The sequence below is a fragment of the Pteronotus mesoamericanus genome, unplaced genomic scaffold (assembly GCF_021234165.1).
Source record: "Pteronotus mesoamericanus isolate MK-2021 breed Mesoamerican mustached bat unplaced genomic scaffold, CSHL_Meso_final scaffold_85, whole genome shotgun sequence".
Lineage (NCBI taxonomy): Eukaryota > Metazoa > Chordata > Mammalia > Chiroptera > Mormoopidae > Pteronotus > Pteronotus mesoamericanus.
Genome location: NW_026555329.1, coordinates 31796077 through 31811327, shown reverse-complemented (window position 1 = coordinate 31811327; position 15251 = coordinate 31796077).

Sequence of the window (15251 nt, the reverse complement as noted above, 5' to 3'; positions counted from 1 at the left end):
CAGAATATTGTGTAATTTTGGGTTTTTGTTTGTTTGTTTGTTTCAGCTTGGAAAGCTCCTTGCAACATTGCTTGTAAGGCAGGTTTAGTGGTGGTGAATTTCCTTTTTTGTTTGTCTAGAAAAGCCTTTATTTTTTCCTCCTATCTTAAGTATAACTTAGTCTGGCAATATTTACCTTTCAATAGTTTAAATATGTAACTTCACGGTCTCCTGGACTGCAGTTTCTGCTGAGAAATCTGATGATAGCCTAATGGGGATATCTTTGTAGACTATGGTCTTTTCTTTCTCTGACTGCCTTTAAAATTCTCTCTTTATCATTAATTTTTGAAAATTTTAATATAATGTGTCTTGCAAAAGGCCTTTTTGCACTGAGATAATAAGGGTGTTCTATTTCCTTTGTGGACTTGCCTATCCGGTTCTTGCCCAGGTTTGGGAAGTTCTCATCCATCAATTTCTCTAAATATACTTTCTGCTCCCTACTCTCCCTTCTCCTTCTGGTATACCCACTAGTTTTATGTTGTCTTTCCTAGTGGACTCTGATAGTTCTTATAGGGTTTTTCCATTTTTAGTCCTCTCTGCTTTTCCACCTGAAAAATCTCCATATCTCTATCCTGGAATTTATTCTCTCTTCCATCTGATTTCATTTCCAGTGCTTTGTAATGCATCCTTCATCTTATTTATTGAGTTATTCAGCACCAAAATTTCTGTTTGGCTCTACTTTAGAATTTCAATTACTTTGGTAAAGTACTTCTTCAGTTTGTTAATTTTATGACTGAGATTATTGTATTGTCTTTCTGAGTTTTCTTGTAGCTCCTTGAATTACCCCATAATAGCTATTTTCAATTCTCTATGTGTCAGACTGTAATATTCTGGGTCTTTGGGTTCAGTTGCTAGAAAATTGTCATTTTAATTTAGTGATACTCCCTTACTATGATTTTTCATAATGTTTTGTGGAACAAATCCTCTATTTCTGCATTTGAAGTAATGAATATATTTTTCTATTTATATAAGGACTCTGTTTTCATTGATTTCCTAGCAGTTAGCAAGTAGGTAACCAAAAGCCTTCCTCTTATTTTCCAGAAGGTGGCGCTGGAGCACAAGTTTTTAGTTTCTCTCACTAGAGTCTACTAACTTTGAAGGTTGAGAAGTTGAAAATGGGCCATGAAAAAGCTGACAGACCACCAACCTCCCTCCCCCGACTCCTGCTTCAGCCTGCTCTCTACCTATGACTCTGTATTTTGCTTATTAGTTATTTTTGTTCATTAGATTCCACATGTCACTGAAATTATGTGGTACTTGTCTTTCTCTGACTCGCTTATTTCACTCAGCCTTGTGCTCTCCAGGTTCATCCATGTTGTCACAAAGGCTAAAATTGTCATCTTTTTTATGTCCAAGTAGTATTCGGTTGTGTAAATGTACAACAGCTTCTTTATCTACTCATCTACTGATGGGCACTTAGGCTGCTTTCAAATCTTGGCGATTGTAAATAACACTGTGCAATGAACACAGGGGTGCTTATATTCTTATATTCTTTCAATTGGGTGTTTTGGTTTCTTCACATATATTCCCAGAAATAGAGTGACTGGATCACAAGGCTGTTCTCTTTTTACTTTTTTTGAGGAAACCCCATATTGCTTTCCACTGTGGCTGCCTCAGTCTACATTCCCACCAAGAGTGTACAAAGCTTTCCTTTACTCACATCCTCGCCAGCACTTGTTGTTTGCTGATTTATCGGTGATAAATAGTCTGACAGGTGTTAGATAGTATCTCATTGTGGCTTTAGTTCGCAATTCTCTGATGTTTAGTGACATTGAACATCTTTTCATATCTGTATGTTCTTAATGGAGAAGTTTCTATTTAGGTTCCTTGCTCATTTTTAAATTGGATTTCTTTGGTGTTGAGTTTTCTAAGTTCTTTACAAATTTTGAATATTAACCCCTTATCAGATGTATCATTGTCTAATATGTTCTCCCATTAAGATGGCTGTGTGTGGTGGGGGAGGTGGAAGGATTGAGCAAAAACAGAAACAAACAAAAACTCATGGGCATGAATACAGTATGGTGATTGCCGGGAAGGGAGGTGGTGCAGGGAGGCAGGGGAGGGTATAAAAGGCATAAATGGTGATGGACAGAGGCTTGAGTTTAGGTGGGGAACACACAGTACAGTGTACAGATGATGTGTGTAGAATTATGCACCTGAAACCTATATGATTTTGTTAATTAGTATCACCCCAATAAAGTCAATAAAAAGGAAAGAGAAAAGAAAAAGAAAAGGCTGGCAGAGAAAAATAAGGGTAGTGACGGAGGTGACAGAGTGGAGGGAGATATGTGCATAGCGTTTGGGGTTTCGGATGTGTCCACCGTCCAGCAGGGGAATCCTCCCATGGGGAGTCCTCATGCCATAATTTCAGGACAGACAGCAGGAAATTCTTTCCTTCAGTTCTTATTAGCTTTCTTCTCTTTCCTCTCCTTCCCCCTATTCATGGTGGTCTCTCCTCAGAGAGCAATGGGGCCCTCCAGCTGCAGTGTGCATGGCCAGCAGACCCCTCCACTCGCTGTCTTCCCCCTCCACCTCCTCTTCCAGAAAAGTTGTGCCCACTGCTAATGGATCTGCCACCTGTCTCTGATACTGCAACTCCTCTGCTGCCTCTGACAGTCCCCTCACTCTGCAGCCTCCTCCAAGGGCGATTCCACACACTTTTGTGTTCACATATGGATGGGTCTCTCTGGTGTCTTGCTGTGCTGTGCAAAGTCACTTTTTTTTATTGTTTTGAATGTCCAATTAGATGTGTACCAAAAGGGAGAGAAACAAAGGAATGACTCATGCTGCCATGATACTGACATCCTTTTCTGTCCTAATTCTTAAATCAATGTATTTCTCATTCTCAATATCTTTAGGATAATACTGTGATAAGTATTCTGGAACTGTTTCCTTTACTGTATCTCAATGCAGACTAACCTATCATGCCAAAGGTGGTTCACTGAAACTAATTTGGGGAAGAGGGACAATAAGAAGAAATTCAAGCAGTCTATCAGAATCCTTAATGCTCTGACTTAATACAAGGATACATTTTGAGCATCTATAGGAATTCTACACATCTCTTGGTCAATACTTTATGAATATTGTTTTGCTCAACTGACCAAATATTTAATATTAAAAAACATTAAAGTGATATATTTTATTTTTTTCTCACTGGCTAGTACATAGAGTATCACTTTCCAGTTAGTTAAGTGAAGTTCATGTGTTGCAATATATAGTTACATAATGTAGGATTGACTTCTTATGGAAATTAAACCTCTAACAAGGGTAAGTTCCTGTATAGAAGTTACTGTATCTCTACTAGGAGGAAAGCCAAGTGGAGAAGAAAGATGGAGAAACAGAATTGAAGACCATTGATTCACAAGTGCTGTCAGAACTTAGTTTGATGAGATTATTCAAGGAAAAGATGGGGCAGGTGCTTAGAAGAAGAAGTCACATGGGCAGCATGCGCACCAGAAGAAAACAGTGCCTTGTATTGAGGAGTAAAAATTATTTCAAGCAGGGACTGCCTCAAATGTAAAATGTTAAAGAGGAACCAAATAGGATTAAACTGAAAGTTAGCCATTATTTAGGCAATTGGGATGTTACTATTGGCCTTATATTTGACAGACAAAAACAGATTGCAGTGCATTTAACACTATGTGAAATGTGGGAAAGTTCCTGGTCTTCAAAGAAGTTTGTGAGATAAAGAATTTTTTCCTTGCAATCCAGAGTAGAATTAAGACAAAAGAGCAGAAAATATTTGAATTCTCCAAAAGAAGTAGTTTTATGTACTGCCAAAAGTTAGGAAAGATACATGATGGAGCAAGTTCTAGGGATGTGGAGGAGGCTGGCATCAATATCACACATGTAAGAGCTAACCTTGGAAAAGAGAAAGAACACGACTCCCATTAATATTTGAAGGTGCAACAGAAGGATAAAGGAAAGTATGTTAACAGAGGGAAAATTTTTTACAAAATTATTTTATAAAATTAACTATGATGAAGGTAATTAAAGTAAGAACAAAATAAAATTCGCAGGTAGTACTCAAGATTGTGATTAATTATTTTTGCAAAAAGGGATTTGGGGTTGATTACAGTGAAAAAGTAGAATGAAGAGTGGGCCAAGATGGAGGCATAGGCATATGCTGTGCTTCCTCATGCAAACAAAGAAGGACAACAAATTTAAAAACAAAAAACAACCAGAATTGCAAGAAAATCAAACTGTATGGAAGTCTGACAATCAAAAAATTAAAGAAGAAACATTCATCCAGACCAGTAGGAGCGGTGGAGATGGGAAGCTGGGGCAGAGAGGATGGGCGCATGGCAAGGCTGTGGCTGGAGGACTGGGCTGTCCCACAGTCGTGTGCAGATAAGCCAGAAGGAACAATGAAGGAGAGAGGCAGACCATGCAACCCGGGGCTCCAGCACAGGAAACTGAAGCCTCAAAACCCCTTGCTGTAATGAAAGAGGAGAAATTACAACTGATATCACAGAAATACAAAGGATTGTAAGAAATTACTATCAACAATTATATGCCAAGAAATTTGAAAACGTTGGTGAAATAGACAAATTTCTGAATATAACCTTCTAACACTGAATGAAGCAGCAGCAGAAAGCCTGAACAGACCGATAATAGCTGGTGGAATTGAAGCAGTAATCAAAAAACTCCCAGCACACAAAAGCCCAGATGGTTTCACAGGAGAATTTTACAAAACATTTAAGGTAGAGCTAACACCTGTCTTTCTCAGACTATACCAAAAAATCCAAGAAAAGGGAAGACTCCCAAACTCTTTTTACCAGGCCAACATCATCCTAATTGCAAAACCAGATAAAGACATGACAAAGAAAGAAAACTACAGGCCAATATCACTGATGAACAGAGACACTAAAATCCTTAACAAAATCCTGGCAAACCACATCCAGCAATACATTACAAAGATCATCCACCACAATCAAGTAAGATTCATCCCAGGGATGCAAGAATGCTTCAATATTTGCAAATCAATAAATGTAATACATCACATAAACAAAAAGAAAGACAAAAACCACATGATCATATCAATAGATATGGAAAAAGCATTTGATGGGGTAGAGCACCCATTTATGATAAAAACACTCAGCAAAGTGGGAGTAAAGGGGGAATACCTAAATGTAATAAAGGCCATATATTGAAAATGTACAGCCAACATCATACTCAATGGGCAAAAACTAAAAGCTTTCCCACTAAGATTGGGAACAGAACAAGGATGTCCACTTTCACCACTTCTATTTGATATAGTATGGGAAGTCCTAGCCACAGCCATCAGACAAGAAAAAGAAATAAAAGGCATCCAAATTGGAAAGGAAGAAGTAAAACGGTCACTGTTTGCAGATGACATGATAGTGTACATAGAAAACCCTATAGAATACACCAAAAAACTACTTGACTTAATAAGTGAATTTGGCAAAACAGAAGGATACAAAGCCAATATTCAGAAACTGAAGGCATTTTAGTACACAAACAATGAAATATCAGAATCAGAAATCAGAAAAAAAACCCATTTGCTGTAGAAACAAGAAAAAAAAAGTACCCAGGAATAAACTTAACCAAGGAGGTAAAACACCTGTACTCAGAAAACTACATAACACTGAGGAAAGAAATTAAGGAAGACACAAATAAATGGAAGCATATACCGTGTTCATGGATTGGAAGAATTAACGTCATTGAAATGTCCATACTACTCAAAGCAATTTATAGATTTAATGCAATCCCTATTAAAATACCAATAATGTATTTCACAAATATAAAACAAACATTTCAAAAATGTAAATGGAACCATAAATGACCCCAAATATCTGCACCAATTTTGAGAAAGAAAAAGTAGGAGGGATCACAATACCTGACACCAAATTATATTACAAGGCCACTGTAATCAAAACAGTCTGGTACTGGCATAAGAACAGACATATAGATCAATGGAACAGAATAGAGAGCCCAGAAATAAACCTATGTCTCTATGGTCAATATTCAACAAAGGGGGCAGAAGCAGAAAATGGAGTAAAAATAGCTTCTTCAACAAATGGTGTTGGGATATCTGGACAGTTACATGCAAAAAAATGAAATTCAACCATCAACTTACACCATACACAAAAATAAACTCAAGATGGATAAAAGCTTTAAATATAAGTTACAGCACCATAAAAGTCCTAGAGGAGAACATAGGCAGAACACTCTCAGATATTCCATGCAGCAATATTTTCAGCAATATGTCCTGGGAGCAACGGACATAAATGAAAGAATAAACAAATGGGACTTCATCAAAATAAGAAGCTTCTGCATGGCTAAATAAAACAACAAAATGAAAAGGGAACCAAACATATGGGAGTATATATTTTCCAATGATACCTCAGACAACTGTTTGATCTCCAAAACATATAAAGAACTCACACGACTCCACTCCAGGAAGACAAACAATCCAATTAAAAAATGGGCAAAGGACCTGAACAGACACTTCTCCAAGGAGAGCATATAGAGGGCCCATAGACATATGAAAAAATGCTCAGCATCACTAGTCATCAGAGAGATGCAAATTAAAACCACAATGAGATACCACTTCATACCAGTCAGAATGGCCATCATAAAACAAATCAACAAACAAGTGCAGTCAGGGTTGTAGAAAAAAGGAACCCTAGTACACTGCATGGGAATGCAGACTGGTGCAGCCACTGTGGAAAACAGTTTGGAATTTCCTCAAAAAGCCAAAAATGGAACTTTCTTTTGACCCAGAAATTCCACTGCTGAGATTATACCCTAAGAATCCTGAAACATCAATTCAAAAGAACCTATGCACCCCAATGTTCATAGCAGCACAATTTACAATAGCCAAGTGTTGGAAACAACCTCAGTGCTCACAAATAAACGAGTAGATCAAAAAACTATAGTACATTTACACAATGGAATACTATGTAGCAGAAAGAAAGAAGTAACTCCTACCCTTCATGACAGCATGGATGGAGCTGGAAAGCATTATGCTAAGCGAAATAAGCCAGGGGGTGAAAGACAAATACCATATGATCTCACCTATAAGTGGAACCTAATCAACAAAACAAACAGGCAAGAAGAATATAACCAGCAACATTGAAAGGAAAAACAAACCAACAGTAATGAGAGGGGAGGAGGGAGGCGATGTAATGGGGAAAAGAAGGAGAAGGGTCAAGTCAAGGAATGTGTGTAAAAGACTCATGGATTAAGCCAAAGTGAGGAAGGATTGAGGGTGGGAGATGAGGGTGGGAGATGGGGGTGGGAGGGGCAGTGGAAAGGGGTACCAGGAAATTGGAGACAAATATATTTGAGCAATTTAAAAAAATGTTGCAATAAAAAAAAAAAACCCTGGCTGTAAAAACCTGTGAGGGCTGTGGGAGCAGGAGAAACTCCCAGCCACACAGGAGAGTTTGTTGGAGAAACCCATGGCATTCTTGAACATATACAAACCAACCCACTCAGGAATCAGCACCAAAAGGGCCCAATTTGCTTGTTGGCAGCAGGGGAAATTACTGAAAGCAGGGCAAGAGCTGAGCAAGAAGCATTTTCCGCTCTCTTACTCCTCCCCCACCACATACGATGTCACAATGCAGGGAAGTAGGTTGCCCACCCCCCACCTTGGTGAATACCTAAGGCTCTGTCACTTACAACGTAAAGGATGTGTAAAGAGAAAGAAATATGGCCCAAATAAGAGAACAGATCAAAACACCAAAAATAGAACTAAGTAGCGTAAAGATAGCCAGCCTATCAGATGCAGAGTTCAAAACACTAGTAATCAGGATGCTTGCAGAAATGGTGGAGTACGAACGCAAAATAGAAGAAAAAGTGAAGGTCAAGCAAAGTGAAATAAAGAAAAATATACAGGGAACCAACAGTAAAGGGAAGGAATCCAGGACTCACATCAACGATTTGGAGTTGAAGGAAGAGATAAACATTGAACCAGAACAGAATGAAGAAACAAGAATTCAAAAAAATGAGGAGAGGATTAAGAACCTCTGGGACAACATTAAATGTTCTAACATATGAATAATAGGTGTGCCAGAAGGAGAAGAGGAAGAACAAGAAATTGAAAACTTGTTTGAAAAAAAAATGAAGGAAAACTTTCCCAATCTGGCAAAAGAAATACTCTTCCAGGAGATCCAGGAAGCTCAGCGAGTCCCAAAGAACCCAAGGAGGAACACACCAAGACACATCATAATTAGGTTATGCAAAATGAATGATAAGGACATAATCTTAAAAGAAGCCAGAGAAAAGAAGAGAGTTATCTACAAATGAGTTCCCATAAGATTATCAACTGATTTTTCTCAAAAGAAACCTTACAAGCAAGAAGGGGATGGCAAGAAGTATTCAATGTCATGAAAGGCAAGGACCTACATCCAAGATTACTCTAACCAGCAAAGCTATCATTTAGAATGGAAGGGCAGATAAAGTGGTTCCCAGATAAGGTCAGGTTAAAGGGGTTCATCATCACTTATTATGTGAAATGTTAAAGGGAATTATCTAAGAAAAAGAAAAAGATCAAAGATATGAAAAGTAAAATGACAACAAATTCACAACTATCAACAACTAAACTTAAAACAAAAACAAAAACAAACTAAACAACTGGAACAGTAACAGAATCACAAGAATGGAGATCATTTGGAGGGTTATCAGCAGGGATGGGGTGGGTGGAGGATGGAGGAAAAGGTACAGGGAATAAGAAGCATAATTTGTAGGCACAAAATAGGCAGGGGGAAGTTAAGAATAGAATAGGGAATGGAGAAGCCAAAGAACTTATATATATATGACCCATGGACATGAACTCAGGGGTGGGGAATGCTGATAGGAGGGGCCAGTGCAGGGTGGAGGGTAATAAAGGGGAGAAAAGTGGGACAACTGTAATAGCATAATCAATAAACAAACACGTAAAAAAAACCAAAAAACGAAGCTCCCCAGTGGTTGTAATGTACAGCCAGGAAGAGAACCACTGATTCTAGCCCATGTATACCACTGTTCTGCCAACAGTTTCAGGCATTGATTGGAGGGTCCAGGTGAAGGTCTCATTTTGACAATGAGCTACTTAAATAATACAATTTCAGGGGAAAAAATGGAATTATGAACAGATTATGGGCTTATTCAAAAGCAAAGCACATACTGGCATACCTCATTTTATTGTGCTTCACTGTCCTGTGCTTCACAGAAGTTGCATTTTGTATAAATCAAAAGGAAAACCCTCCACCAGCAAAAGGATTAGAACACACTTTATTGCAATGCTCACTTTATTACAATGGTCTGGAACTGAACCTGCAGTATCTCTGAGGTATGCCTGTATTTGTAATGATGCACAGCTATAAGGTTGATTCTCCCTGGCAGTCAAAGATTTGTAGTGGAGGAAGGAGATGGTTAGATTCCTCAAGAGATGAAATTATCAGGATAGTTGTGGTGAAAAGGCAAAGAGACCAAGGCATTTTTACTGAACTGGAGAAAAGAGGTTCTGGGGACAGTATGACTGAAACTACAAGTATTGTCATGACAAACTAAACAGGAAACTGTTACCAAACAAACCTGGGGCCCTACTGCTCACTACCCATGCATTTAGGAGGCAGATGTTTGGTGAAAAAGAAAAGGAGTCTTTTATTTAAAAGCTACACAATTTTTGGAAGAATGACGGGTTTCTGCCTTAGAGCCCATTCCCTCTAAAACACAGAGAAAAATAACCTGCCACACTTTGCAAGGTAGTTCAAAGCTGTGCCTGGAATTCCTTCATCCATTTAAAATACCATCTTTTGAGAAATGTAGGTGGCTGCAGCACCATCATCCGCGTGGCTTAGCTGGTTCCCGGTTACAGTCCAGCCTCAGAGTCTCTCCACGGAGAGCAAGCTTGTGGGGCCCTGCTGCCATCACCCTCACTGCAGCTTCCTATGCCAGGGCCCAGGGCTGCTGCCAATCACTGCAGTTAGTCAAACAGGGGCCTTGTCCACAGGGCCTGGGGCCTGAGACTCGGGTACCCCCAGGGCCGATGAGCACTCTGGCCTATGCATCCATGTGTTGATCTCAGAGGCAAGAAGGGCACAATCTGGGGCCTTCCGTGCTGCACGGGGCTACAGTATCCCATGGGCAGCCACCAGGGTACAAGTCCCTGGAGTGTGGCCCAGTGCATGAGACTAGGCATGGCCTGAGCCAGCCCCTAACTGGGCAAGCAAGGGAAATCAGAAATGGCAAGACTCTGCCCACCCTATGTTTAAATCTTCAGCCCCAAAGTTCCAAGCGCTCTAGAAGTGTCTGCTTTCTAGCCAATCACATAGGCTAGACTGATAGGTCTACCCCTCCCCTTGCCACCATGTTCTGGAAAGGGGTAGGAGGGTTTCTAGCAGTGTGCAGTGTCTTCATCCATGACAGGGCCTCACGTGCACTGGGCAACGCGACACTGGTGTGCTGGTTTGTTCACCCTTTACCCAGGGGTATGGAAATCTATCATGCCCTGTACAGGGGCTTCATTTCCCGCAACCCATCCTTCACTCCAGGGTCTGGCCTCTCCCACGCTGCTGCAGGGTCCTTCCCCATCCTCAGTGATCTTGCCAGATCACCCTGTAGCAAAATCTTTAGGGCAAATGGTGTTGCTCCCAGCTTTCTCTCTGGTATAGGTACATCTCTGTCAAATACGTATTAGTACTAAGTTAAATGACTTGACTCAAAGACACCGGCTCTATTTGTTTGCTATAAACACAGGCAAAAGGGAATACAAAATATCATGCTCAAAATGACATGCTCAAAAATCAACAGTTCAAAACTTCTTCTATTTTATATATTGGGTTTGCCAAAATATTTGTTTAGTTTTTTTTTGTACTATGAGTCCAGTAGTGCTTAGCTGTCTTTAACGTCATTCAAAACAATTTTGTTATATTGTATTGTGACAGCTGTCATATCAGTGTACATAAAAAAAAATAAAAATTTGTGAATTTTTGTATGGCCATTTTAATAGTGAAGATGGAAGAAAATAAGCAACATTTTTGGTGTATTAAGCTTTATTATTTTAAGAATGGTAAAAATGCAAGTGAAATGAAAAATATTTGTGTAGTGTATGGAGAAGATGCTGTGATTGAATGTGTCAAAAGTGGTTTGTGAAGTCTCTTAGTACTACTGACATTTTGGCCAAATAATTCTTTGCTGTGGGCTGTCTAATGTATTGGAAGCTGTTTAGCAGCACCCTTGCCCTTTAGCCATTAGAAGCCAATAGCAGGAAACAGCCAACATACTCAAAACATCCAAATATATAGTTACTGGTGAAAATAAAAAACATGTCTTTTACTTTATGGTAAAAACCATATGGACTTTTTGGCCTACCTAATTTTTGTTTGGTAGAAAATAATGACTCATAGGGCTAAAGTGTCAAGATGTCTGCAAATAACTCCCAAATGGTTCAGAAAATTGTTTGTATAGGGATGGGGGAAAGAAAAGACAGGCAGAAAGGAGAGAGACATAAAGAGAAAATGATGCAAAATATTAACAATTGGTTTATCTAGGTGAGTATATGGGTGTTTTTATTCTATTTTTCTAATTTTTTTTGTAAATTTGAAATTTTTCAAAATAAATAATTTGGAAAAGTGAAAAAAACAATGACTTACAGGGAACTTTATCATATACATGTTCACAATGAGAATGTAAAGTTTAATAAAATTGTAATGAAATTTTATTAGAAAGTGAAGTCTGAGTCCTACTCACCACCCCCACCTTGTTATCCTTGGTTCAAGATACAAAATACTTGGTGTATTTTGTTTTTTCACAGTAGATATTTTTATTTTTACTTAGGGAGGCTGAGAAGCAGTAGTGAGATAAGATGACCTTTAAAATATACAGCTTACTTTAGCCTTGCCTATGGCTTACATCCAGCTGGAAATGTTATATCCCAGTGTTAGCCATTGCTTTATGTTTAAGTCAATGTTATTTATAAATAAGTTACTACAAATAGGCTAATATTATCTATATTTTGGTGAGAAAAAAATGCATTAACTTACCTTCCTTGTTGGTTATCTTACGCTATTATGAAATGTACTATGGAATCACTATAGATTACAAATAGAAAAAGCCTATCTATTTCTATTCTTCTAAAGCTAACCCTTAGGAGTTTTGATTTGAGACCTCTGGAGCTGTTGTGAAGACTGGCATTCAGCTCTGAGTTAGGGCAGGGTAGTTGGGTTTTAAATATTCATCTTTATTAGTTTAATTGTAAATATACACATAAAGTTTTCTGGATCAAAATAACCATTATTTACTTAAAATCTAATAATAATTGTGTAGTTCCCCACACTCTTATTTTTACCCCTGGGTAATGAAATGAAAACTAGGTATAATGTCCCATAAATGCAAATTTCAAAATATGGATTATAGGACAAAAACGGAAAAAATGGATTTTCTCTGCTTACATACAGGAGACAGGGGCAATTGCTTTATCCTAACCTTCCAAAAAACTAGAGTGTTTTTTTGTTTGTGTTTTCTTTTTTTAGCCCCTTGGAGATGGATAAAAAATATCCTGTGTCCTCACTTTAATTTTTCTGTAATATAAATATATCTTTCTAAATGCCATATAAAATCCAGTGTTTCTGTATTTTATAACTAAAGATGTCTCCAGGTTCCTAGGCCTCATTTTATCTCGAAATGTAAATATGCACCTCTAGAGGTACGTCAATATCTCTGGAGTTCTCTCACCATCCATGCAGTTGTCATTTAACTCCCCAAGCACTACTCTTAGCAAAGGATCCAAAGTTTCAACAAAATTCATTCGAAAGGTCCCAACTCTCAAGAAACACAAAAATCTTTTCTCTTTCCCTGCAATGCTTATTTATGGTTCTCTTGGAAAGAGGTTATCAGAAGAGGTTGGGCATGGTAAGAAAAGCAAGGAGGAGAATCAACTAATAGGCAATGTGCAGATGTCCACGTTCATAACTCAGTCAGGAGGTAAGCTGGAGTGACTACCTGACATGTGACATGCTTGGAACGTAACCTGAGTGGTGTCAAGGAATAGATCCTAGACCAGAGCCCTAACAGAAGTCAGGATCTTGTATAGATCCTCATAAGAGGAACTTCGATTCATGATATGGAAAACAATTTTTAAGAAAATGAACAAAGTTAAACACAGTACTATCAAAAAACAAAAGCTGTGCTGTGGCATGGCATGTGTGAGAAGCCACCACATGCACCACCCAGCTGGCTGCAGGCAGGTCTTGGGAAAGAAAGAGATGGACCTCCTCTTCAAATGCTAATGCCATTTCTTTAAAAATTAGCTCTGCTTGGGTTAGGATTTTCATGCATAGACCAGTGCTGGATGCAAGGAAATAGAGGAAAGTGCTAAATTTCATTTAGAAATCAAGGAAAATTTTCAGTTAGAATACTGTTTGAGAGCCCATGGACCTCAGGGAAAGAATACCTCACTTAGGATTTATACAGGCTTCCCAGAGGCAGCCTTTTGGTTTCTGAGAAACATCTGCTCGGATTGTCCATTACTGTGCTCTTCCTACTTTTTGAGACAGTAATCTGTGTTTCCTTGAATCCACTGATGCCAGATTAAGACACTTCTGGCCAAGATGGAGGCATAGGTAAACAATGCTTTGCCTCCATGCACAACTACAACAAAACTACAACTAAACTACAAAACGAACATCACCCAGATTTGTCAGAAAATCAAGCTATATGGAAGTCTGATAACCAAGGATTTCAGAAGCCATATTCATCTAAATGGGTGCTTTTTCTACAATAGGCCATCCTACTAAGACAGGGAATCAAAACAGCTCTACCTAATATACAGAAATAAACACAGGGAGGCTGCCAAATTGAGGAGACAAAGAAATATGACCCAAATGAAAGAACAGAACAAAATTCCAGGAAAAGAGATAAATGAAATGGAGATAAGGAACTTATCAGATGCAGAGTTCAAAACACTGACTATCAGGATGCTCAAAGAAATTATTGGGTACTGCAACAGCATAAGAAAGACCCTGGCAGAAATGAAGTTTGCCTGGGGCGAAATAAAGAAAAATCCACAAGGAATCAACAGTGGAGAAGATGAAGCTGAGATTCAAATCAATGATTTGGAACATAAGGAAGAAAAGATCATCCAATCAGAACAGCAAGAAATAAAAAGAAATAAAAAAAAATGAGGCTAGACTAAGGAGCCTCTGGGACATCTTCAAATGTACCAACATCCATATCATAGGGGTGCCAAAAGGAGAAGAGAAAGAGCAAGAAATTGAAAACTTATTTGAAAAAATAATGAAAGAAAAATTCCCTAATTTGGTGAAGGAAATAAACATACAAGTCCAGGAAGCACAGAGGGAAGCACAGAGGGTTAGACCCAAAGAGGATCCCACCAAGGCACATCATAATCAAAGTGCCAAAGTTTAAAGATAAAGAGAGCATCTTAAAAGCAGTAAGAGAAAAGTAGAGAGTTACCTACAAAGGAGTTCCCCATAAGACTGTCAGCTGATTTCTCAAAAGATGCTTTGCAGGCTAGAAGGGATTAGCAAGAAGTTTTGAAAGTGATGAATAGCAAGAACCTACCACCTAGATTATTCTATCCAGCAAAGCTATCACTTAGAATGGAAGGGCGGATAAAGTGCTCCCAGACAAGGTAAAACTAAAGGAGCTCATCATCACCAAACCATTATTATATTAAATATTAAAGAGACTTATTTAGGAAAAAGATGAAAGCTGTGAACATTAAAATGGCAATGAATGAACAATTATCAACAACTGAATCTAAAAAACAAACTAAGCAAACAACCAGAACAGGAAAAGAATCATAGATATGGAGATCAGTTGGAGGGTCATCAACTGGGAGTGGGAAGAGGGAGAATGGGGGAAAAGGTGCAGGGCTTAAAAAGTACAAATTGGTAGGTACAGAATAGATAGGAGGATGTTAAGAACAGTATAGGAAATGAAGTAGCCAAAGAACTTATATGCATAACCCACGGGCATGACCTAAGGGAGGGGACTGCTGGAGGGAATAGGGGCACCAGGTAGAGGGGGACAAAGGGGTAGAATTGGGACAACTGTAATAGCAAAATCAATAAAATATATTTAACAAAACAAGAAGAGACATTGGATAAAGACTTGGTTCCTTATAATGCCAGAAAAAGAGTTTCAACTTTATAGTTGAAACTAACTTCCACATACGTTTCCCTGGTTCTTCCCACTTATTAAAAAACAGAGATACCTGGTGATTTTTTATTTAGACT